Source organism: Schistocerca americana, chromosome 10 (genome assembly GCF_021461395.2).
Source record: "Schistocerca americana isolate TAMUIC-IGC-003095 chromosome 10, iqSchAmer2.1, whole genome shotgun sequence".
Classification (NCBI taxonomy): Eukaryota; Metazoa; Arthropoda; class Insecta; order Orthoptera; family Acrididae; genus Schistocerca; species Schistocerca americana.
Genome location: NC_060128.1, coordinates 87,973,670 through 87,997,014, shown reverse-complemented (window position 1 = coordinate 87,997,014; position 23,345 = coordinate 87,973,670). Strand labels below are relative to the sequence as shown.

Here is a 23,345-nt window from a genome sequence, read left to right as displayed (position 1 = left end):
GCATGCCTGTAACAGATCGTGCAGCCACGTCTCGATCCCTGAGTCAACAGATGGGGACGTTTGCAACACAACAACCATCTGCACGAACAGTTAGACGACGTTTGCAGCAGAGTGGACCATCAGCTCGGAGACCACAGCTGCGGTTACCCTTGACGCTGCATCACAGACAGGAGCGGCTGCGATGCAGTACTCGACGACGAACCTGGGTGCACGAAAGGCAAAACGTCATTTTTTCGGAAGAATCCAGGTTCTGTTTACAGCATCATGATAGTCGCATCCGTGTTTGGCGGCATCGCGGTGAACGAACATTGGAAGCGTGTATTCGTCATCGCCATACTGGCGTATCACCCATTGGTTACACGTCCCGGTCACCTCTAGTTCGCATTGACGGCACTTTGAACAGTGGACGTTACATTTGAAATGGTTACGACCCGTGGCTCTACCCTTGATTCGATCCCTGCGAAACCCTACATTTCAGCAGAATAATGCACGACCGCATGCTGCAGGTCCTGTACGGACCTTTCCGGATACTGAAAATGTTCCACTGCTGCCCTGGCCAGCAAATTCTCCAGATCTCTCACCAATTGAAAACGTCTGGTCAATGGTGTCCGAGCAACTGGCTCGTCACAATACGCCAGTCACTTCTCTTGATGAACTGTGGTATCGTGTTGAAGCTGCATGGGCAGCTGTACCTGTACACGCCATCCAAGCTCTGTTTGGCTCAATGTCCAGGCGTATCAAGGCCGTTATTACGGCCAGAGGTGGTTGTTCTGGGTACTGATTTCTCAGGATCTGTGCACCCAAATTGCGTGAAAATGTAATCACGTGTCAGTTCTAGTATAATATATTTGTCCAATGAATACCGGTTTACCATCTACATTTCTTCATGGTATAGCAATTTTAATGGCCAGTAGTGTAATATTTCGGATTTTTGCGTTACGCTCAGTAACATTAAGAAAGTATTGTTGTGTTGACTGGTTACATAGTGTATACGATATTGCTTAGGAGCATGTGAATTTCTCGTGGAGAGGGTATGGGTTGGAGCACCAAGCCCTAACAGTGCCCTGGAAAGGCCGCATTACTTCTGCGGTGCGTTTCAGACCCTGACGTTCCCCGCAACTTGGTTGGTTGGATAAAGGGACCAAACTGCTAGGTCATCAGTCCCTTTTTCCTCGAATAGACAGGTCTACATGGCTATAGATCAGAGATAGACTACCATGTAAACCCCATAGGAAGAAAACCACAAAGTCTGCGAAAATTCAACAAGGCGTGATGAGGGACAAAAAGGAGTATCTCAACGCCTGTTTGCAGCTAGGGTGTCCATTTAATTATCATTTCATTCTACCAAAGCTGCATGGTCATCAACGGTAACTGTTCTTCGGGAACAGATACTACCGTAATATTAGTTAAAATATGGCTTCCCGGCCATTGATCATCTTGTGCGAATGCACACGCTATGCCTGAACTCGTACGGGACTTGGTAGATAAATCTGCCACGAGTAATGAGTGTCATGGGCAAACATCTATTAGGCGCACTACGAATGTAGTGGTGCGGACATGTTGGGAATGTGGGTCTCACCGGGAGCGTGCAAGGGATAAAACCCTGCAGTCGCACTATCCTCTGTGCCCTCAGTGGCTCAGATGGGTAGAGCATCTGCCATGTAAGCAGGAGATCCCGGGTTCGAGTCCCGGTCGGGGCACACATTTTCAACATGTTCCCAATGAAGTATATCAACGCCTGTTTGCAGCTAGGGTGTCCATATAATTATCATTTCAAAAAGGAGGAATAAAGGCAGGCAAGGTGTCCCATCTAGGGAGCAGCCAGAAGTCCCCGAAAGCATACATACCTCCGCCTCACACCGGTCTATGTTCGATGGCCCATGACCCGCCATAAACTGCAGTTTATGGCTGGTCATGGCCCATCGAACATAGGCCGGTGTGAGGTGGAGGTTACACCATTACGTTAAGTAACGGTTTAGGCTTTGTACACATGTACTGTTTGTGTTTTCCGTTTTTTCGTTTACAAATGTATAGCTATGGTGATCATTGACGAAGGTCTTCTTAGGCACTTGTGGGTTTCATTGTTCTGAAGAAGGTGTAGTTATCTACGCCGAAACCTAGGTTAACACTAGGTGCTTTTTTCGCAATCGAGGCGGGTTTCTAGTTTTTTAATATTCTAAAACTCATTTTCAGCCAGGTGATCGGATACTTTTGATCACATAGTGTACTTGTCAACATTCCGGCAGACACAACAACGGAGGATTGTGCACCAAACACATCGCAACACCTTCACATTTGCGTATGTGAACTGTGAACACATTAAGGACTCTTGCAACTCTGTGTATCATCCCGCAACACAGCAACAGCCGAACTAGGGCATCACCGCCATTTACGTGCACAGATATTCGCTATACGATATGGAGAGGTGGTTACTGCCGTGTGAAACACAGTAGGCTCCCGATGTAAACAAGAAACTTGACTGACGTAATCACCGCTCGCACCCGGGCACTTCCACGCTCCGTGGCGAGAACGCACAATGCGAGAACGGGCCCGCGCCGTTATGAAGACGTCATCTGCGGGGAACTTCATCTGCAGCAGCCGACGCTGGGACAGGGTGGAGGAGGACGTTAACTTTAAGTGTCGCTAATTATGTTAACAAGTGCGCCAGATACGCGCCAACAATCCCCACTAATGTCTTTATTACTGGCGCCGCGAGCCGCTCTCCCCCCGCGCCACGTACGTGTTGCCGCACTGGCGCTGCACCGCAAGGGAGCGGGAAATTAAAACGGGGGACAAGGCTACAAATAATGAGCGAGCGCGCAACTTCTCCAAACAGACATAAAGGCATCTTTTTTACGATTTTTATAAGTGTCGCCCGACGTGGACGTCTCTGCGTGGTCTGGGGATTCACAGATGAGAATTCTGGAATTCATCGGCGAGGGGGCAGGGGGAGGGTTGCAGGCTCCTCCTTTGTTGCAAAAGTGTGGTGGGGAGGGGAGGGAGCGAGGCAACTGGATTGCTGGCGGCTCTGAGGTCTACGGAAGCGAGTAATAAAGAACAGGAAATAAGAGCTTGTAGCGGCGGGGAAGACGGTGATAGGGGGGGAAGTGCCGTTTGAAAAGACACAATAACGCCGCGCGGACGCGGAGATGGAAATAACAATAAAAGGCGGGAGGTTGCGCCGGCGCTGGCCAGGAATGAAAGAAAGAAATCAGCGGTGGCTCCGAGCTGTTTTGTCGCCTGCAAGGAGCGGAGCGGCTTTTATAGCCGGGATTATGCACCGCGGGCAGCGACAAGTGTCTCCAGACCCTAGCAATCACCAGCGCCGGCAGGGCAGAGCCGCGTCTCCTCTACCTACCGGCTGCCGTCTCGCTGCTCACTCTTCCCGTTTACACCCGGCCACAGATGCAGAGTACGCTCATTTCATACCCAACTGCAACACTAAAACTCGCTGTCAAAATTCAGACAACATATCTGGAGAAGCCGTATGTGACTGCCAAGGAGGAGAGCAGGGAGAGGTGGAAAGAATGTTAAGATCTGTAAAAGAAACAGAACTTGCAAGTGAAATAGGGGTGCAGAAGGAGAAGGAAGAGGGTAAATAAGACAAAGATGTCAATGGAGGAGGAGGAGGAGGAGGAGGAGGAGGAGGAGGAGGAAGAAGAAGAAGAAGAAGGAGGAGGAGGAGGAGGAGGAGGAGAGGAAGGAGGAGAAGGAGAAGGGGAAGGAGGAGGAGGAGAAGAAGACAATGAAGACGACGACGATTACTACTATTGCAACAAAGAACGTTCATAAAACCAAGCATGCAGATGAGGATCAGATGTGGGAAATCGAAGAAGTGAGAAGGAGCAAACGTATAGAAGTCGAGGAGGAAGAGCAGATGCAGCAAGATGAGTAGGAGGAGGAGAAGAAGGAGGCGGAGGAGGAGGTAGAAGAAGGTGGAGGAGGAGGAGGAGAAGAAGAAGGAGGTGGAGGAGAAGAAGAAGGAGGTGGAGGAGAAGAAGAAGGAGGTGGAGGAGAAGAAGAAGGAGGTGCAGGAGAAGAAGGAGGAGGTGGAGGAGAAGAAGGAGGTGGAGGAGGAGGAGGAGAAGAAGAAGGAGGAGGTGGTGGAGGAGGAGAAGAAGAATGACGTGGAGGAGGAGGAGGAGGAGAAGAAGAAGGAGGAGAAGAAGAAGGAGGTGGAGGAGAAGAAGAAGGAGGTGGAGGAGAAGAAGACGATGACGATGACGACGATTATTACTATTGCGACAAAGAAAGTTCATAAAAACAAGCATGCAAAGGGAGATCAGATACGGGAAATCGAAGGAGCAAATGTGAAGAAGTTGAGGTGGGAAAACGTGAAAGTAAATGGGGAGGAAGAGGAGGAGGAGGAGGAGGAGGAGGAGGAGGGGGAGGAGGAGGAGCAGCAGCAGCAACAGCAGGACGACGATGACGACGAAAATTGTCGAAGTTTATGAAGAAGAGAGTGGAAAACGGATGGAAGTTCAGGGGGAAGAAAGAAAAACAGAATAAAGTCAAGAAGGAAGAGAGGGAGGAAAGGTGGACATCGATGAGGAAGGCAGGGCAATGAGGTGGAAGTAGAAACGGAGGAGGATGAGAGAGGAAACAAGTGGACATTGATGAGGAAGAGAAGGAATAAAGGGGTTATGTCGGGGAAGTGGTGTTCTTAATCTATTTACTGATCAAACGTCTGTATATAATCCCAGACACGAAGAGTTCCAGTACCAGGCCCCTATCTGCAAAACTGAGACCTTACCAGACAGTGATCTGTCCTTACGGGTGGCTGTGATGGACTTTGGTCCAAAAAATCGATTTTTCAAAAATATTACTTTCTTGATCTACACAGTTTAATCTGTGTTGTCTGTGAATCTTACCGTGATAGCAGCTTTAGAAACGACTTTAAATTGTTAAACTTATTAACTCTGCACTGGCGGTCACTGCCACCTCTTCCAACATTTGGGGAAACTGCTTGCTTCAGTGGAATTTTTGTCAGTGTGAAGGCTATTTCCTTTCGATATCTTTGGCTGACATTTATATCTCTGGCTGACATTTATACTTTGCCGGAAAACTTTCTTGCATTGGTTTATTTACGTTTTGGCAATACTATCACATATTAGTAGGTGGAAGATTGAATTCGCAAATCTTTACGTGGAAGTCAAGATATGTGTATAATGGGTTGTGCAAAAACTGTGTTTAGGAAACGGAGGTTCCATGGAAATCGGTTTACCAACAAAAAAGAGGAAGTAGCTCGAAATGAAGAACATAAGCTCTCAGCTTGGGATAGGAGAATTGTACAGTTGGGTGAATGATGTTGATAATGGATTCCTCTGGATTCAGACTTGTTGATTTAGAGATTCTCTGCCAGGCTATAAAGTTTTCATGTTCATGTGTTAGCTGTAGAAATACGGAATAAGGAGAATCTTTCAATCAGTGCAAAACTGATACCTTGCCAGACAGTAATCCGTCCTTAAGCCTTCTACCCAGCGGAAAGTGTGAACCTCGTAAGAGCAGGCATTCTTAAGAGACTAGAACTTAAGGAACGAAGGTCTCTAATAGAAGGGTATTGCTACCTCGAGGAACAGGAGACGATTAATATAGAAGACAAACGAAGCAAGAACTGTGTACGAAGACAGAAAGAATTTCGCACGCCATCACGAGGAAAAGAAGACCATGTTCTACGGACGCATCCTTAGAATGGATCAAGTAAGGCTGGCAACAGATAAAGCAATTCCTCACTGCGGACAGTTGGCTTTGTTAGGAGTTCTAGGTAGCAATTGTGACACGCCACGACTTTCTTTGCCATTAATTCTAACTCTCTCTCTGTACATATAATTCATCTTTCATCATTTTAAAAATAATTTTTTTTAAGAAAAGCCTTCCATTCTATAATTTAGTTAGGTGATAATGTTAGTAATAATGTGCTGGGAAGGGGTGCTACAGACGGCCAGGTGGGGGGGGGGGGGGGGGGGGTGAATACTAGCAAATGTCCAACAGCACTCAAGGGTAATGCCCTAATAAAGGTTGGGAACAACTGTTAATTGAATGTAATTCTGAAATTATATTTAAAGGGGCACTTCTAACAGCTTTCCGCTTTAGACAGGTACAAAGGGATCTGGAAAAAACGAGAATACTCGAATCAGAGGTTTACGACAAAGCGACTTCCAGATTATATAGTTTTATGCGTGCCTGTTTCTCAACAACCGTATATAATTTTCAAACATAGGAGTTGTACAGCCAACCGGTTGCAAATAACTGTTAGGTACAATGACCTATGTTTAGATGCCTACTAAGGATGTCTTGATCAAAACGAAATTTTCAGAAACCTTGAAACTACATTGCTACAAAGCAATGGTCAGAATTTAGAGCAGCATGCTCAAGTCAAGAAATAAAATAAAGCACGTTCCAGCCTTGTCACATATGCCTAGCTAGGAATAACTTTCAAACCAAAATCAGATACCATCATAGGTTTCCAGGACAGAATTAGACTTAATCATCGTGGACAGAGGAGAAAAAAGGGTTGCAGAGAAAAGTGAATGAATACTGGAGAAGGATGAAGTCCAGAAGAAACAAAAGAAGACCCGAATCAAAGTGTGTTCTCAATGACCAAGTGAAAAGAATAAAGAAAAAGTAAAAATCGTATTGTTAGGGGCTGGCAGGAATGTCTCATTACCTCTATCACAAATCAGGGTCTCGTAAGTGACGATTTTCTTCAGGATCCAGCCTATAAATCTGTGAGTCTTCTGATTTCCCTACAGCAAAATGTGTATTTTCAGAATTTTAAAATTTTAGAAAGAATTCTGTAATTGGAACACAGCGATCGGTATAAAATGCTAAAAGTCAAATAAGGACAGCTTCGATCTCGTTTTCGGATTTTTTATTTGTTGGCAGTCGGTTTCAGCCCCTTTCCTCAGACGATCTTCAGGCTTCGGATCTCCTTCCATCTGGCGCCACCAACAGCTATAATTAGAATCATATTAATACCGTCAGCTGCCGACGGGCATTGATATATATGAACGGGGATAGATGAAAACGTGTGCCCCGACCGAGACTCGAACCTGGGATCTCCTGTTTACATGGCAGACGCTCTATCCATCTGAGCCACCGAGGGCACAGAGGATAGCGCGACTGCAAGGACTATCTCGCGCACTCCTCTCGCGAGACCCACATTCTCACGTATGTCCACACACTACATACGTAGTGTCCCACCCCAACACACTCATTACACTCTTACTAAGTCCCGTAAGAGTTCGGGGAATAAGTGTGCATCCGCAGAGAAGAAGAAAGTCATGGCCGGTGTTGCCAGAACTATATACTTGTATGGACATGGTGTCTGTTCTTTCAGACACGTCCGAAAGCACGGACACCGTATCCATGTAAGTGGTGGCTCTGAGCACTATGCGACTTAACTTCTGATATCAGTCGCCCAGACCTTAGAACTAATTAAACCTAACTAACCTAAGGACATCAAACACATCCATGCCCGAGGCAGGATTCGAACCTGCAACCGTAGCGGTCGCCCGGTTCCAGACTGTAGCGCCTAGAACCGCACGGACCATCCGGCCGGCTTAATGGTGGTGAAAAACCTAAAGATGGTGGTCTGATGATGATGATGATGATGATGATGATGATGATTGGTTGGTGGGGCGGTCAACTGCGAGGTCAATGCCCGTACACATTCCCAATCTCTACACAGTCCAAACTAGCCAGTTTCATGAATGATGAAGTTGTGAGGACAACACAAACACCCAGTCCCCGGGCAGATAAAATCCCCAACCCGTCCGGGAATCCAACCAGCGACCTCATGATCCGGAGGTAGCAACGCAAGCCACTAGGCCACGAGCTGCGGAGAAGATGGTCTGAGGAAAGGCCAAAGTAGGTTGCTAAGAAATAAAAAATCTGAAAACGTGATCGAACTTTTTATTTGTGTTTTAGTGTTTCAGGTTGTTCCGTGTAACATCAGACAGATACTTGATGCTCCACGGTTGTCACCCAGTGTAGTGACCGATCGACAATCGCTTAGTGAGACGGTATCAAATCTTTTCGGGCACCTACACAAGCACCCAATTACAACGCGCAAAGGCGAGGTGCTGCCTCGGAACGCGGGAAAGTGACACGCGCTTCTGTCCGGGCCGCGCACTGCAGGCCCTGGAGTGGCGGCGCCGCGGGGATAAATACGTAACGCGAGATCCATTTTGGATGGCGAGGTGTGTCCCGCACGGCTCCGCCCACGGCCCGCCAGCGTCAACGTAATTTTCGCCGCGCCACCCGGCGCGCCTGCCTCTCGTAATTTCTTGCCGCCTCTCCTCCTCCTCCTCCTCCTCCTCCTCTCCCCTACTCCTCCTCCGCTGCCGCTGCTGATGTCGGTGCTCCTTTTTTTATTATTAATTTCGCACGGTGGCAGGCAGCGTCGTGTTTTCGCACAGCGAAGCGCAGCGCCGCCTGGCGGGGAAAGAAGTTGACGTGGGCTGTCGGGCCAGCGCGACCCGTCACCTCGCCTTACCTTCCGCTCTCCTCCCTCCCTCCCTCCCTCCCACAGCCACTTAGCCGGCGCTGTCCCAAGTGCCGTGCGACGCACCTGCGCACGCGTATATTCGCCATCAAGGCCCTTCCCCCATGTCAGGTCCAGGTTACTCGCCCACATGTCAAACACCCTCCCCCCCCCCCCCCACACACACACACACTCTACTCTTATCCACCTTCACACCATCCCTCTCACAGTCTTCTAGCTGACACCCACTTCGACAAGACACGCCCAAAAAAAAAAAAAGAGTTATTTTTCGAAAGCTACAAAAAAAATGTTCAAATGTGTGTGAAATCTTATGGGACTTTACTGCTAACGTCATCAGTTCCTAAGCTTACACACCACTTAAGGGGCTCCGGAAAGGCTCAAAATCATTAAAAGTTCAATTTTTACTTTTTTGCGTTTTCTGAATCTGCAGACTATTACCTTTTAATAGATATATAATTTATTCAATTCCGAGGACTACAACTATTTTTAAATTTTTTTTGAAATGTGTTCTACATGGGCGTGACCCACTGTAGCGCTGTTAAACTGCTGTCAAATGGTGCTATTATTAACGTCCGTGTTCATCAGGTACATTTTAGTGATGTGAGATAAAGTATGTGTTGTGGCTAACCTGTGATGGTTCAATATATATCGCTGGTGTGATTGTCGATTGTTTCATATTTATTTACTCTGTCGTTATCTCGAAAATATTCGTAATTAATTCTGTTTCTTGAGTCTCTGTTTTGTTGAAGTATAATAATGAGTAAAAGTAAAGTTATTAGAAATCCTCTGAAGGCTTTTAAGAAAAGGAGAAATGTTGGAAAGCCAAAGGTATGTGTTATTACTGTAAACAATATAGACGATAACCAAGTGAGTGAACCTAACCTCTCAAGTACACCTGCCCATAGCAGTCAAAGTGGGAAAGAAAACACTTCACAGAAGAAGCTTGGTTCAATGAGTGAAAACTATGAATGTTTTATGGGCGAATCGGATGTGAATGAAATATTTGATATGTCGGTTCTCAAAGGAATTTTTTCAAACTGTGTAAGATGTGTTCATAGTAGTGAAGTTGGTCTGGAACTCTCCATAATAAAGCACGTAGGACTTGCTAGTGAAATACAACTGAAATGTGATAAGTGTTCATTCATGACCACCTTTTGGAACAGTGTTGCAGTAACTGGAACTGAAGAAAATGGTAGCAAAATCTACGAACACAACAACGAGCGATGCTTGCTTTAGACAAGGAACGCCTTCGGGCTGCAGACAGGGCTGTAAAGAGTCTAGAAATACAAGCAAGAGTAAACAGGAGGAGGAACAAGAGGAAGCTGGAGGAGAAGTTTGCAGAGGATGAAGATAATCCATCCTATGGACCTAGAATGCACTAAAAAGTTAATCCAATCTTTGTCGCTCGATTCCCAAAACTTTTAGTTTCTCATACTAGTTACATGTTTTCTAAGGATGCTCCAAACATATTTGTTTCAAACTTTCAGTAAATGTTACACAGTTCCTTCCGCATAATTTAACACAGCCTTTTTCCAAAAAACTGTATATTTTTGAATATATAAATAAAAAATTGCAAAAAAATGTGAATTTTCATTACAATTGAAAAAAAATCATCTTTAATAACTGAACTAAAATTTTGTAAAATCCCTGTGTTAAGTTGTAGCCCATATTCCAATAAATAATCTGTAAAAAGTTCAACTTCCGACCTCAAATACTTTGTGAGGAAAGATGTAATTTATAGGCGTTATTTTAACATTGCAAGTATAGGGCGTTCAGGAACCCCTTAACCTAAATTATCCTAAGGACAAATACACACACACCCATGCCCGAGGGAGGACTCGAACCTCCGCCGGGATCAGCCGCACAGTCCACGACTGCATTAAAAGCTACATATTTTCAACGAGGAGAATGGAATGTAGTCGAGTTAACTCAGGTTCCTAGCTTTTGGATACTTGGAGAAAGCTTTTGACAATGTTGACTAGAATACTCTCTTTCAAATTCTGAAGTTGGCAGGGGCAAAATACCGGGAGCGAAAGGCTATTTACAATTTGTACAGAAACCAGATGGCAGTTATAAGAGTCGAGGGACATAAAAGGGAATTAGTGGTTCCCGAGTGAGACAGGGTTGTAGCCTCTCCCCGATGTTATTCAATCTGTATATTGAGCAAGCAGTAAAGGAAACAAAAGAAAAATTCGGAGTAGGAATTAAAACCCATAGAGAAGAAATAAAAACTTTGAGGTTTGCTGATGACATTGTAACGATGTCAGAGACAGCAAAGTACTTGACAGATCAGTTGAACAGACTGGACAGTGTTGAAAGGAGGATATAAGATGAACATCAACAAAAGCAAAACGAGAATAATGGAATGTAGTCATATTAAATCGGGCGATGCTGAGGGAATTATATTAGGAAAAGAGAAGCTTAAAGTAGTAAAGGAATTTTGCTATTTTGGGAGCAAAATAACTGAAGATGGTCGAAGTAGAGAGGATATAAAATGTAGACTGGCAATGGCAAGGAAAGCGTTTCTGAAGACGAGAAATTTGTTCACATCTAGTATAGATTTAAGTGTCAGGAAGTTGTTTCTGAATGTATTTGTATGGAGTGTAGCCATGTATGGAAGTGAAACATGGACGATAAATAGTTCACACAAGAAGAGAATAGAAGCTTTCGAAATGTGGTGCTACAGAAGAATGCTGAAGATTAGATGGGTAGATCACATAACTAATGAGGAGGTATTGAATAGAATTGGGGAGAAGAGAAGTTTGTGGCACAACTTGACAAGAAGAAGGGATCGGTTGGTAGGACATGCTCTGAGGCATCAAGTGATTAGCAATTTAGTATTGGAGGGCAGAGTGGAGGGTAAAAATCGTAGAGGGAAACCAAGAGATGAATACAATAAGCAGATTCAGAAGGATGTAGGTTGCAGTAGTTACTCAGAAATGAAGAAGCTTGCACAGGATAGAGTAGCATAGAGAGCTGCATCAAACCAGTCTCAGGACTGAATACCACAACAACATATTTTCAAATTGGTTACAAAACAACCTTATCTCCTTCAAAATACTGTCCATTATCAGAATGAGATTTTCACTCTGCACCGGAGTGTGCGCTGATATGAAACTTCCTGGCAGATTAAAACTGTGGGTCAGACTCTGAGACTCGAACTCGGGACCTCTGCCTTTCGCGGGCAAGTGTTCTACAGCACTTGCCGGCGAAAGGCAAAGGTCCCGAGTTCGAGTCTCGGCCCGCCCCATGGTTTTAATCTGCCAGGAAGTTTCACTCTCACTTCCAAAAGGTGCTTCCACTATTCGAAACATTTTGTGTAGTCAGCTTTAGAAATGGCTGACAGTTCCTCCTCCGTTTTTTTCTTGACTTGTTCTATGTTGTCAAATCTGTCATTTCATGCCCCTTTTCATGCGTGGTAATACGAAGAAGTCGGACGGAGCCAGGTCAGGCTATTAAGGTGCGTGGGGCAGCGGAACCATGCCATTTTTAGCCAAAATTTTCCTACAGAGATGGCTGTGTGTGTGTGCAGGTGCGTTGTCATGATGGAAGAACCAACCTCCTGTCTGGCGCATATCGGATCTTTTTTGACGAACACTGAGCTCCAAGCTCCACTAATCTCTGACAGTTGAACGATGGTCTGTGAGCACAAGCTCTCGAATTTTTTCAAATATTTTCGACGATTCGCGCAGCTGATGGACGTTGTAACGGCTCCCTGCCTTAATATGATGAAAATTCAGTTTTATCTTAGTAAATAAAAGGTCACATACTTTACGAGAATATAACTTCTCATCAAAACAATTCAAAGATGTTCGCAGGGTGGTCGTCACAACGCTGAATAATATTGTTTCAAAGATAAAGTTTATGGCTCTTCACTTTTGTTGTCTAGGGTATTATATATTTGTAAGAGGTCCAGATTTTAAAAAAAGGTAAGGCTGGAGACATCTAGTAGTTTTATAAAAGTCATCACACGTTTTTATTCTTCGTTAAAAAACACACGTAAAGTTTACATGGCGTCTCTGACAGAACAGTTACATCTTGTGCATCAACCTCTTTGGTTCTGCGATCCACACGTGGTTACATACAGTGGAATTAGTCGGCACTAAAAACACTGACCGACGTGACTTTCATAACTACACTGAGCCAACTGCCTGCCGGTCTTTGACAGTGTTCCTATTTATAACCTTCCACAGAGATCAACAAATTATCTCTTTTTTTAGAGTCAAATTGTTACTAAACGAATTATTCACATGAAATAGTTACAAATGATTCTGGTGCTCAGGTGTTTGGATTAACACGATAAATGGTGCATTTTACAAATAATTACAAGTGTCAACCAATTAAATAGCTGGATTACAAAGTGTTGAATATGACCTTTCTCATCTGCATAATATTGGGCTTAAAAAGTGCAAATCTGTAAATTAGTGAGTATACAGTACAAAAATATCATTTAACTTCTTTGTTTCTCATTCTAAGTGTAGTGAATAATCAGGTTTTCCCGGCCAAATTTTATAACAAGCAATTTCGTAGTCACATATGTTGACACTTTGAATAAGCCTATGTGACCAAAATGTAACAGTTCCTAATGAAAAATTCGTGTTAAAACAGTTTAAATAAATGTACCTTGCTTTTGCAATCTCTTTTGGATCGAAATATTATATATTTATGACACTGAAAAACATTGCATCATAATTGCACCCATACGAAATTTAACTAATTTAAGTTTAATTTACTGAAAAAGCGTAATTTAGCCTCAGTTTCGTATACTTACATGCTTCTTTTCCCTCCTATCGGGATCATTACAACGTCCAGAACGAGGTCTGTCACCAATCGACATGTCGCCGTATATAAATCGAGAGAGCCATTCGTACCGTTGAGTGTCACCTTGATAAACTGTTTTCAACACTTCAGCAGCATTGTTATTCAGCAGAAAACAAAGTTTCACATCTGGACGTTGTTCACTTAAACCTGCGATCATAAAAAAAAACGAAACGAGAACAAAACAGCGCTAGCGTAAACAATAACTGCAGATGAACGGAATAAGCCAGATCGACAAGACAAACGGCACTGAACTGGCAATGAATTGCGCTATATGTAACCTGATATTGAAATGATAATTAAATTGACACCCTAGCTGCAAACAGGCGTTGATATACGTCACTGGGGACATGTTGAAAATGTGTGCTATAACTGCCCACGTCGTGTTGTGCCGACTCCACTATAGCTTGAATGCATTTTTAAGTTTGTTTTATATGCCCGACTTCCAATTTCACCACACAAGTATCCAGGGTTGAGCAGTTATTGGCCGACGACGACACGCAATACAGTTTGTTAAAGCGGAGTTCGCCGTTACTAATTATGTTTTTAGATTTAATTTTATTACTCGTACAGAGACTCAACGTTGCTTTGTGTAACAGCGCGTCGTCAAAATAAGTGTGAAATGCTAATGTTTTGCAATACATAATGTCGACTATTGAGTTAAAGTTCCTACCTGTTCTGCCATTTTAGAGAAGAGAAACCTTAGGCGCTTCTGCTTCTACAGTCTCAGTATCAAATGTTCACTAATTTCAATTTACTTCCTATCTCAGTTCAGTAACACAAATTATACAGGGTGTTACAAAAAGGTACGGCCAAACTTTCATGAAACATTCCTCACACACAAATAGAGAAAAGTTGTTATGTGGACATGTGTCCGGAAACGCTTTATTTCCATGTTAGAGCTCATTTTAGTTTCGTCCACCTACGCTCAATGGAGCACGTTATCATGATTTCATACGGGATGCTCTACCTGTGCTGCTAGAACATGTGCCTTTACAAGTACGACACAACATGTGGTTCATGCACGATGGAGCTCCTGCAAATTTCAGTCGAAGTGTTCGTACGCTTCTCAACAAGATTCGGTGACCGATGTATTGGTAGAGGCGGACCAATTCCATGGCCTCCACGCTCTCCTGACCTCAGCCCTCTTGACTTTCATTTATGGGGGCATTTGAAAGTTCTCGTCCACGCAACCCCGGTACCAAATGTAGACACTCTTCGTGCTCGTATTGTGGACGGCTGTGATACAATACGCCATTCTCCAGGGCTGCATCAGCGCATCAGGGATTCCATGCGACGGAGGGTGGATGCATGTATCCTCGCTAACGTAGGACATTTTGAACATTTCCTGTAACAAAGTGTTTGAAGTCACGCTGGTACGTTCTGTTGCTGTGTGTTTCCATTCCATGATTAAAGTGATTTGAAGAGAAGTAATAAAATGAGCTCTAACTTGGAAAGTAAGCGTTTCCGGACACATGTCCACATAACATATTTTCTTTCTTTGTGTATGAGGAATGTTTCCTGAAAGTTTGGCCGTACCTTTTTGTAACACCGTGTATATCAATGTCATTTCAGAGACATTACTTCGGTTCCACACTAACGGAATAACACGTGATTGTCATGTAACATAACTTTTATTAATAATCCTTTTACTTATGACGTAAATGTTAATGATCACTATCTAGGAGGAAAGAGGGATTGATCCTAATCATGAGATAATAGCTTTTAATGAGCCCGCGATTGTTAATTAAATAAAAGACACGTTCAACGATGATATGCGAACAACTTTCGTTACGTCCGTTTTCACGTATCTGTCAAAACTAATCCTGCCGCTTACAATTCAAATTAACACTTACGTTAACCCCTTTTGCCGGAACATCGAATCGTAACTATTACGTGAAAGTTTATTCTAGTCCCCGAATTAATTCCTTTCAGATACGCGCACGACCGAACAGAAGAACGGAACACAAACGACTTGTATAACAACCGAACAACGCAATGACGTTGCATTACGACAATGTCCGCCCAATGAACATCTTTTACTTTATCTTTTCTACTCTGCTTAATTAAATTATTCCTAATTACAATTCATTCAGCTATTTAACGAAAACATTTAACAAAAAATAAAATAAATTTATCCCAACGTAAAAGATCCGTTATAGTGCTCCGACCGGGACTCGAACCCGGGATCTCCTGCGTATGTGAGATCTCGGTCGGGGCACACATTTTTAACATTTCCCCAATGATGTATATCAACGCCTGTTTGCAGCTAGGGTGTCGATTTAATTATCATTTCATTCTAGAGAAGCTGCACCGTCATCAGTGGTGTTTGTTCTTTCGGAAACAGATACTATCTTTATATATAACCTGATATTGGTTCTGACGAGGATTCATTGGTACCGAAAGCAGCTATCGTGCGTCCATCAAGAAGAAGTAGGATGCTGATATCTGTATAAAGGCGGCAGTGTCGATTTTTTGGAAGATGGGCTGTTAGAAGTATTGCGGATCAGTTTAGCCAGTGTGGAGTGACGCAGTGTATTACAATGACACCCCTCGAGCTGTGTGGCAGTTTCAGACCGCGAGTGAACCGCGGGGAGTTATAATTACTTTACGACCACCGTATTCATCACGGATGCCTGGATGCGGCGGCGTTTAGCGACGGTGCGAGCGCCGTTAAGACGGCCCGGGGGGACCCGAGCGCTGTCGCTCGTCGGGGTGACTCGCAATAACAATAACAACGATAACTGGTCACTGGAAAATCCCTGAGCGCTCCCGCGGGATTTATTACGGTTCCGGCCGGGGACGGGACGGGATGGCTTCTTCGTCCGCGCGGGAACTAATTGCGAGCGCGTCGCCAGACGGTCTGTCACGGGCGGATGTGGGGAGTTCCACAGGGTTGCGTTCTGGGGCCGCTGGAACTGTCGCGTACAGCAATTTGCACACAAGTGTTCTGGGACGTTGGCTGCAAAACAATGTGTTGCCTTAATCACCACGTTAATAGCCACTTTATGGGAGACTGCATGCTGTAGTTACTTCAATTCTCATTTGGACTGACATCTACACTCTGCAAATCAGTAAAGTGTGTGGCTGTAGGAACTTCCATTCGTATTTGGAGTGCAATAGAGATGTGTGCGACTACGGTTGAGAAATGTGCGAGACTAGGGTTGAGCATTTAACATAACGTGCTATACTAACATGATCCCAGTCACGTATACAGTAAACAGATTGATCTTTGTAATATCATGTGGACAGACGAAGTCGTGCAATAGAAACTACCCAACATCTGAATTTAATCATGGATGGAACTATTAAATACGATATGTATCATAGTTCAAATACATACACTGAAGTCCCAAAGATACTGGCATAGACATGTGTATTCAAATACAGAGATATGTAAACAGGCAGAATATAGCGCTGCGTTCGGCGACGCCTATATAAGCCAACAAGTGTCTGGTGCAGTTGTTAGATCAGCTACTCCTGCCACAATAGCAGATTATCAAGATATAAGTGAGTTTGAATGTGATGTTATAGTCGGCGCATGGGCGATGGGACACAGCATTCCCGAAGTAGTAATGAAGTCGGGATTTTCCCGTGCGATCATTTCATGAATGTACCGTGAATATCAGTAATTCGATAAAACATCAAATCTCAGACACTATTGAGGCTGGAAAAAGATCCTACAAGAACGGGACCAACGACGACTGAAGAGAATCGTTCAACGTGAGAGAAGTACAAGCGTTCCGCAAACTGCTGCAGGTTTCAATGCTGGGCCGTCAAAAAGTGTCAGCGTGCGAACCATTCAACGAAACATCATCGCCGGCTGGTGTGACCGAGCGGTTCTAGGCGCTTCAGTCTGGAACCGCGCGACCGCTACGGTCGCAGTTTCGAATCCTGCCTCGGGCATGGGTATATGTGATCTCAAAAAAAAAAAAAAAAAAAAAATGGTTCGAATGGCTCTTAGCACTATGGGACTTAGCTTCTGAGGTCATCAGCCCCCTAGAACTTCTTAAACCTAACTAACCTAAGGACATCACACACATCCATGCCCGAGGCAGGATTCGACCAGCGTCCGTAGCGCTCGCGCGGCCAGACTGTAGCGCCTAGAAACGCTCGGCCACTTCGGCCGGCTATATGATGTCCTTAGATTAGTTAGGTCTTAGTTCTAAGTTCTAGGGGACTGATGACCTCGGATGTTAAGTCGCATAGTGCTCGGAGCCATTGGACCATTTTGAAACATCATCGATATGGGCTTTCGGTGCCGAAGGTCCACTCGTATTCCCTTGATGTCTACACGACATAAAGCTTTATGCCTCGCCTGGGCCCGTCAACACCGACACTGGACTGTTGATGACTGGAAACATTTTGCCTGGTCGGACAAGTCTAGCGACGTGTACGGGTATGGAGACAACCTCATGAATCCACGGACCCTGCATGTCAGCAGGGAACTGTTCAAGGTGGTGGAGGCTCCATAATGGTGTGGGGCGTGTGCAGTTGGAATGATATGGGACCCCCGATACGTCTAGATACGACTCTGACAGGTAACACGTACGTAAGCATCATGTCTGACCACCTGACCCTTTTATGTCGATTGTGCATTCAGACGGACTTGGGCAATTCAAGCAGGACAATGCAACACCTCTCACGTCCAGAGGTGCTACAGAGTGGCTTCAGGAACACATTTGTGAGTTTAAATACTTCCGCTGGCCACCAGACTCCCCAGACATCAACATTATTGAGCATATGCGGGATGCCTTGCAAAGTACTGCTCAGAAGAGGATTTATGGAGAACCCTGCAGGATTCATGGTGTCGGTTCCCTCCAGCACTACTTCCGACATTAATCGAGTCCATGTCATGTAGCGTTGCGCCAGATCTGCGTGCTCGGGGTGCCCTAAACAATATTAGACAGGCGTACCAGTTCCTTCGTCTCTTCAGTGTGTAATTAGAAAGGATTTCATCAAGCTATGAAATGAAACTAAAAGTCACAATAAAATCCTGTTTATGACTAAGTTGCATTTTCTTGATTCCAATGATTGAACCGTCAATACAAATAACTATAGAGTGCACGAAAGTTCAAATGAATTCTAAACATCCGGTAATATGGTCACGAGCCCAGGAGATTTCCGGAAAGCTTTTGACACCGTTCCTCACAAGCGACTTCTGATAAAGCTGCAGGCCTATGGGGTATTGTGTCAGTTGTGCGACTGGATTCGTGATTCCCTGTCAGGAAGGTCGCAGTTCGTAGTAATAGAAGGCAAATCATCGAGTAAAACTGAAGTGATATCAGGTGTTCCCCAGGGAAGCGTCCTGGGACCTCTGCTGTTCCTGATCTATATAAATGACCTGGGTGACAATCTGAGCAGTTCTCTTAGGTTGTTCGCAGATGATGCTGTAATTTACCGTCTAGTAAGGTCATCCGAAGACCAATATCAGTTGCAAAGCGATTTAGAAAAGATTACTGTATGGTGTGGCAGGTGGCAGTTGACGCTAAATAACGAAAAGTGTGAGGTGATCCACATGAATTCCAAAAGAAATCCGTTGGAATTCGGTTACTCGATAAATAGTACAATTCTCAAGTCTGTCAATTCAACTAAGTACCTGGGTGTTAAAATTACGAACAACTTCAGTTGGAAAGACCACATAGATAATATTGTGGGGAAGGCGAGGTAAAGGTTGCGTTTCATTGGCAGGACACTTAGAAGATGCAACAAATCCACTAAAGAGACAGCTTACACTACACTCGTTCGTCCTCTGTTAGAATATTGCTGCGCGGTGTGGGATCCTTACCAGGTGGGATTGACGTAGGACATCGAAAGGGTGCAGAAAAGGGCAGCTCGTTTTGTATTATCAGGTAATAGGGGAGAGAGTGTGGCAGATACGATACGCGAGTTGGGATGGAAGTCATTAAAGCAAAGACGTTTTTCGTCACGGCGAGATCTATTTACGAAATTTCACTCATCAACTTTCTCTTCCGAATGCGAAAATATTTTGTTCAGCCCAACCTACATAGGTAGGGATGGTCATCAAAATAAAATAAGAGAAATCAGAGCTCGAACAGAAAGGTTTAGGTGTTCGTTTTTCCCGCGCGCTGTTCGGGAGTGGAATGGTAGAGAGATAGTATGATTGTGGTTCGATGAACCCTCTGCCAAGCACTTAAATGTGAATTGCAGAGTAGTCATGTAGATGTAGATGTAGAGGCGCTGCAGGCGATGTCCTGCTGTTAGCAAAGGTACTCGAGTCGTTTCTCTGCTGCCATAGTCCGATAACGCCAAATTTTGCTCCACAGTCCTGAACGATAAGTTCGTCATACGTCCGACATTGATTTCTGCGGTCATTTTACGTATTGTCCCTTGTCTGTTAGCACTGAGACATATTGTATATCACCTAGATGTCAACTTTCTTTAAGACCTGGAGATTGATCCCAAGCACATCTAAAACCGAAGTCTCTTGTTTCCATCTAGCGAATAGTGCTCCGAACTACAAACCAAGAGTTCTGCCCAATGGACTAACGTTGAGGTACAATCCTTTCCCAAAATATCTCGGAATCACTCTAGATAGAACCCCGAGCAACAAAGAGCACATCACAATGCTTTCTCACAAAGTTGCTGCAAGGAACAACATACTACATAAGCTCAGTGGTACCACCTGGGGAACCTCTGCTTACTGTCTGCGTTTAACTGGCATCAAGTTCAAATGGTTCAAATGGCTCTGAGCACTATGGGACTTAACATCTATGGTCATCAGTCCCCTAGAACTTAGAACTACTTAAACCTAACTAACCTAAGGACATCACACACATCCATGCCCGAGGCAGGACTCGAACCTGCGACCGTAGCAGTCGCGCGGCTCCGGACTGAGCGCCTAGAACCGCTAGACCACAGCGGCCGGCCTGGCATCAAGTCTTGTGTACTCTGCTGCCGAGTACTGTGCACCTGCCTGGTTGGAAAGTGTACATGTGAAGAAGGTAGGCATAAAACTGAACGACACAATGCGCTGCATTACTGGTTCTATCAAATCAACGCCATGCCACTGGTTACCTTTATTGAGTCACATCCCTCCACCTCACTTAAGGAGGAAACAAGCTCTACTGAGGGAGGCCAAGAAAATCTCTGCATCACCCTCTCCACCACTGCACCAGGAATTCTGTCATCCGCCACAGCAACGACTGCGATCAAGAAAACCAGCAAGTGGTTTGCCCGAGCGGTCTAAGGCGCTGCAGTCATGGACTGTGCTGCTGGTCCCGGCGGAGGTTCGAGTCCTCCCTCGGGCATGGGTGTGTGTGTTTGTCCTTAGGATAATTTAGGTTAAGTAGTGTGTAAGCTTAGGGACTGATGACCTTAGCAGTTAAGTCCCATAAGATTTCACACACATATGAACATTTTGAACAAGTGTTATGCAGGACAACACATGGCGGATGATTTTGATCTAAATGAAAGCTGGAAGCATGAATGGTCAAAAAAAACATTGGGAACAAGAGCCTATCACCTTGATCCCACAAAGAAGCCAAAAGGTTTTGACCTACCGAGGAACCTCTGGTGCCGGCTTGAGCGGCCTTGCGGTTCAAGGCGCTTCAGTCTGGAACCGCGCGACCGCTACGGGCGCGGGTTCCAATCCTGCCTCGGGCATGGATGTGGTCCTTAGGTTAGCTAGGTTTAAGTAGTTCTAAAGTCTAGGGGACTGATGATGTCAGAAGTTAAGTCCCATAGTGCTCAGTGCCATTTGAACCATTTGAACCTCTGGTGCAGCCTCAACAGGTTTTAATGTCTCTTGCAGCGGTCTCTCCGCGATATTTTCAGAAATTTTATAAATTAAATAACTCAGTGCATATCTCTAAATATCTCTTCTTATCTTACCGATTCCTAAACTTTAATATACGATGATTATCAATGCAAAGTAGTATCAAGCCCTATTATTCCTTGGAGCGTCCATTTACTCCATGGAATAGCTTCTGTGCTATCTATGTTTTCTCTTATGAAAAGGAATGAAGGAGATCTTGCCGATTAGCCGTGAAAGGACGAAGATGTATATGTATGTATTGTTGAGCTAGTCGCCATCTTGATGAGATTCTGTATGAGAAGGAATTTAATACATGAACTAAACTAAAATAAGTGTGTTCGCGTATTATTTAACTGATTACTATTGACAGTGTCTGCTTACTATGCTGTGTTGCACGGGATCAGTGGGGAACGTCTGATTTACACTGGACGAATCTGCCGTTTTGTATGCTCAAGATATCCAGTTACTTCAAATAAATAGGCTAACACGATCTTACCAGCAGATCTCCGGTCTTCCCCATGTGATCACCGAAAGTTAATAATTATTACAAATGTTTTCAGGATATCGACTGACAATTTTCGTCGCACCGAGACTTCGAAATTGCTTCACTGCCTTATCGAATTTAAGTTAAGCTCAATTTAATCAGGATAGAACAGTATTGAACTGTGTGAATGTGATAAGCCTGCTTTGTGAATGAAAATTCCCTTAATATACGCATGTTTTTTTACTATCCTGATCAGTGAAGCTAAATCAGGCCGGTGTGAGAGAGGTTTTTAAATTTTAGATTCCTCAAAAAATATTAAAAGGTTAAGGACTGGACATGGTTGTTGTAGCTACTTCAGGTACAAATGGGGCTGGATCAGTTCATCAACGTGTGAATGTAATCAAGAAGAGCAGACAATTGAACATCTAGTCCAACGCTGTCCACTTCACTTCATTCATACCCCAGAATTCCCGACGACTTGTTCACTCTCACACCCAGGTTAATTAACTGGTTGAAAAACACTAACTTTAAGGTTTAATCTTGTCTTATATGTATATTGTATAAAATCACTTGCCTTGTATCAACTGTATATTGTATAAAATCACCATACGATTAAATAAATAAGCACTGAGAACTCTACGGAAACGCCGCTGCTCTCGGTCGTTAAGCGAAGCCACTGCGCTGTCCGTTAAGTGAAGCCACTGCGCTGTCCGTTAAGCGAAGCCACTGCGTCTTGCGGCCGCAGTCACGTCAGAAATCTTTTCCCATGACTCACCTGAGCACAAATGACAGCTCCGCCAATGAACTGCGTTCTTATTCCCTGTGTACGCGATGCTACCGCCATCTGTATATGTCCATGTCGCTATTCTCTTACTTTTGTCAGCTCATTGTATACAGGGTGTTACAAAAAGGTACTGCCAAACTTTCAGGAAACATTCCTCACACACAAATAAAGAAAAGATGTTATGTGGGCATGTGTCCGGAAACGCTTAATTTCCACCTCAGAACTCATTTTAGTTTGGTCAGTATGTACTGTACCTCCTCGATTCACCGCCAGTTGGCCCAATTGAAGGAGGGTAATGTTACCTTCGGTGCTTGTGTTGACATGCGACTCATTGCTCTACAGTACTAGCATCAAGCACATCAGTGCGTAGCATCAACAGGTTAGTGTTCATCACGAACGTGGTTTTGCAGTCAGTGCAATGTTTACAAATGCGGCGTTGGCAGATGCCCATTTGATGTATGGATTAGCACGGGGCAATAGCCGTGGCGCGGTACGTTTGTATCGAGACAGATTTCCAGAACGAAGGTGTCCCGACAGGAAGACGTTCGAAGCAATTGATCGGCGTCTTAGGGAGCACGGAACATTTCAGCCTATGACTCGCGACTGGGGAAGATCTAGAACGACGAGGACACCTGCAATGGACGAGGCAATTCTTCGTGCAGTTGACGATAACCCTAATGTCAGCGTCAGAGAAGTTGCTGCCGTACAAGGTAACGTTGACCACGTCACTGTATGGAGAGTGCTACGGGAGAACCAGTTGTTTCTGTACCGTGTACAGCGTGTGCAGCCACTATCAGCAGCTGATTGGCCTCCACGGGTACACTTCTGCGAATGGTTCATCCAACAATGTGTCAATCTTCATTTCAGTGCAAATGTTCTCTTTACGGATGAGGCTTCATTCCAACGTGATCAAATTGTAAATTTTCACAATCAACATGGGTGGACTGACGAGAATCCGCAAGCAATTGTGCAATCA

The 23,345-nt window shown here is 44.5% G+C and overlaps 1 non-coding gene across 1 annotated transcript; it reads left to right on the top strand.

Annotated features, from left to right (window-relative positions):
• The first annotated feature begins 1,625 nt into the window (after window positions 1–1,625).
• On the top strand, window positions 1,626–1,700 carry Trnat-ugu. The gene has a single exon. It is a non-coding gene; the product is annotated as a tRNA-Thr (tRNA).
• Window positions 1,701–23,345: the final 21,645 nt, after the last annotated feature.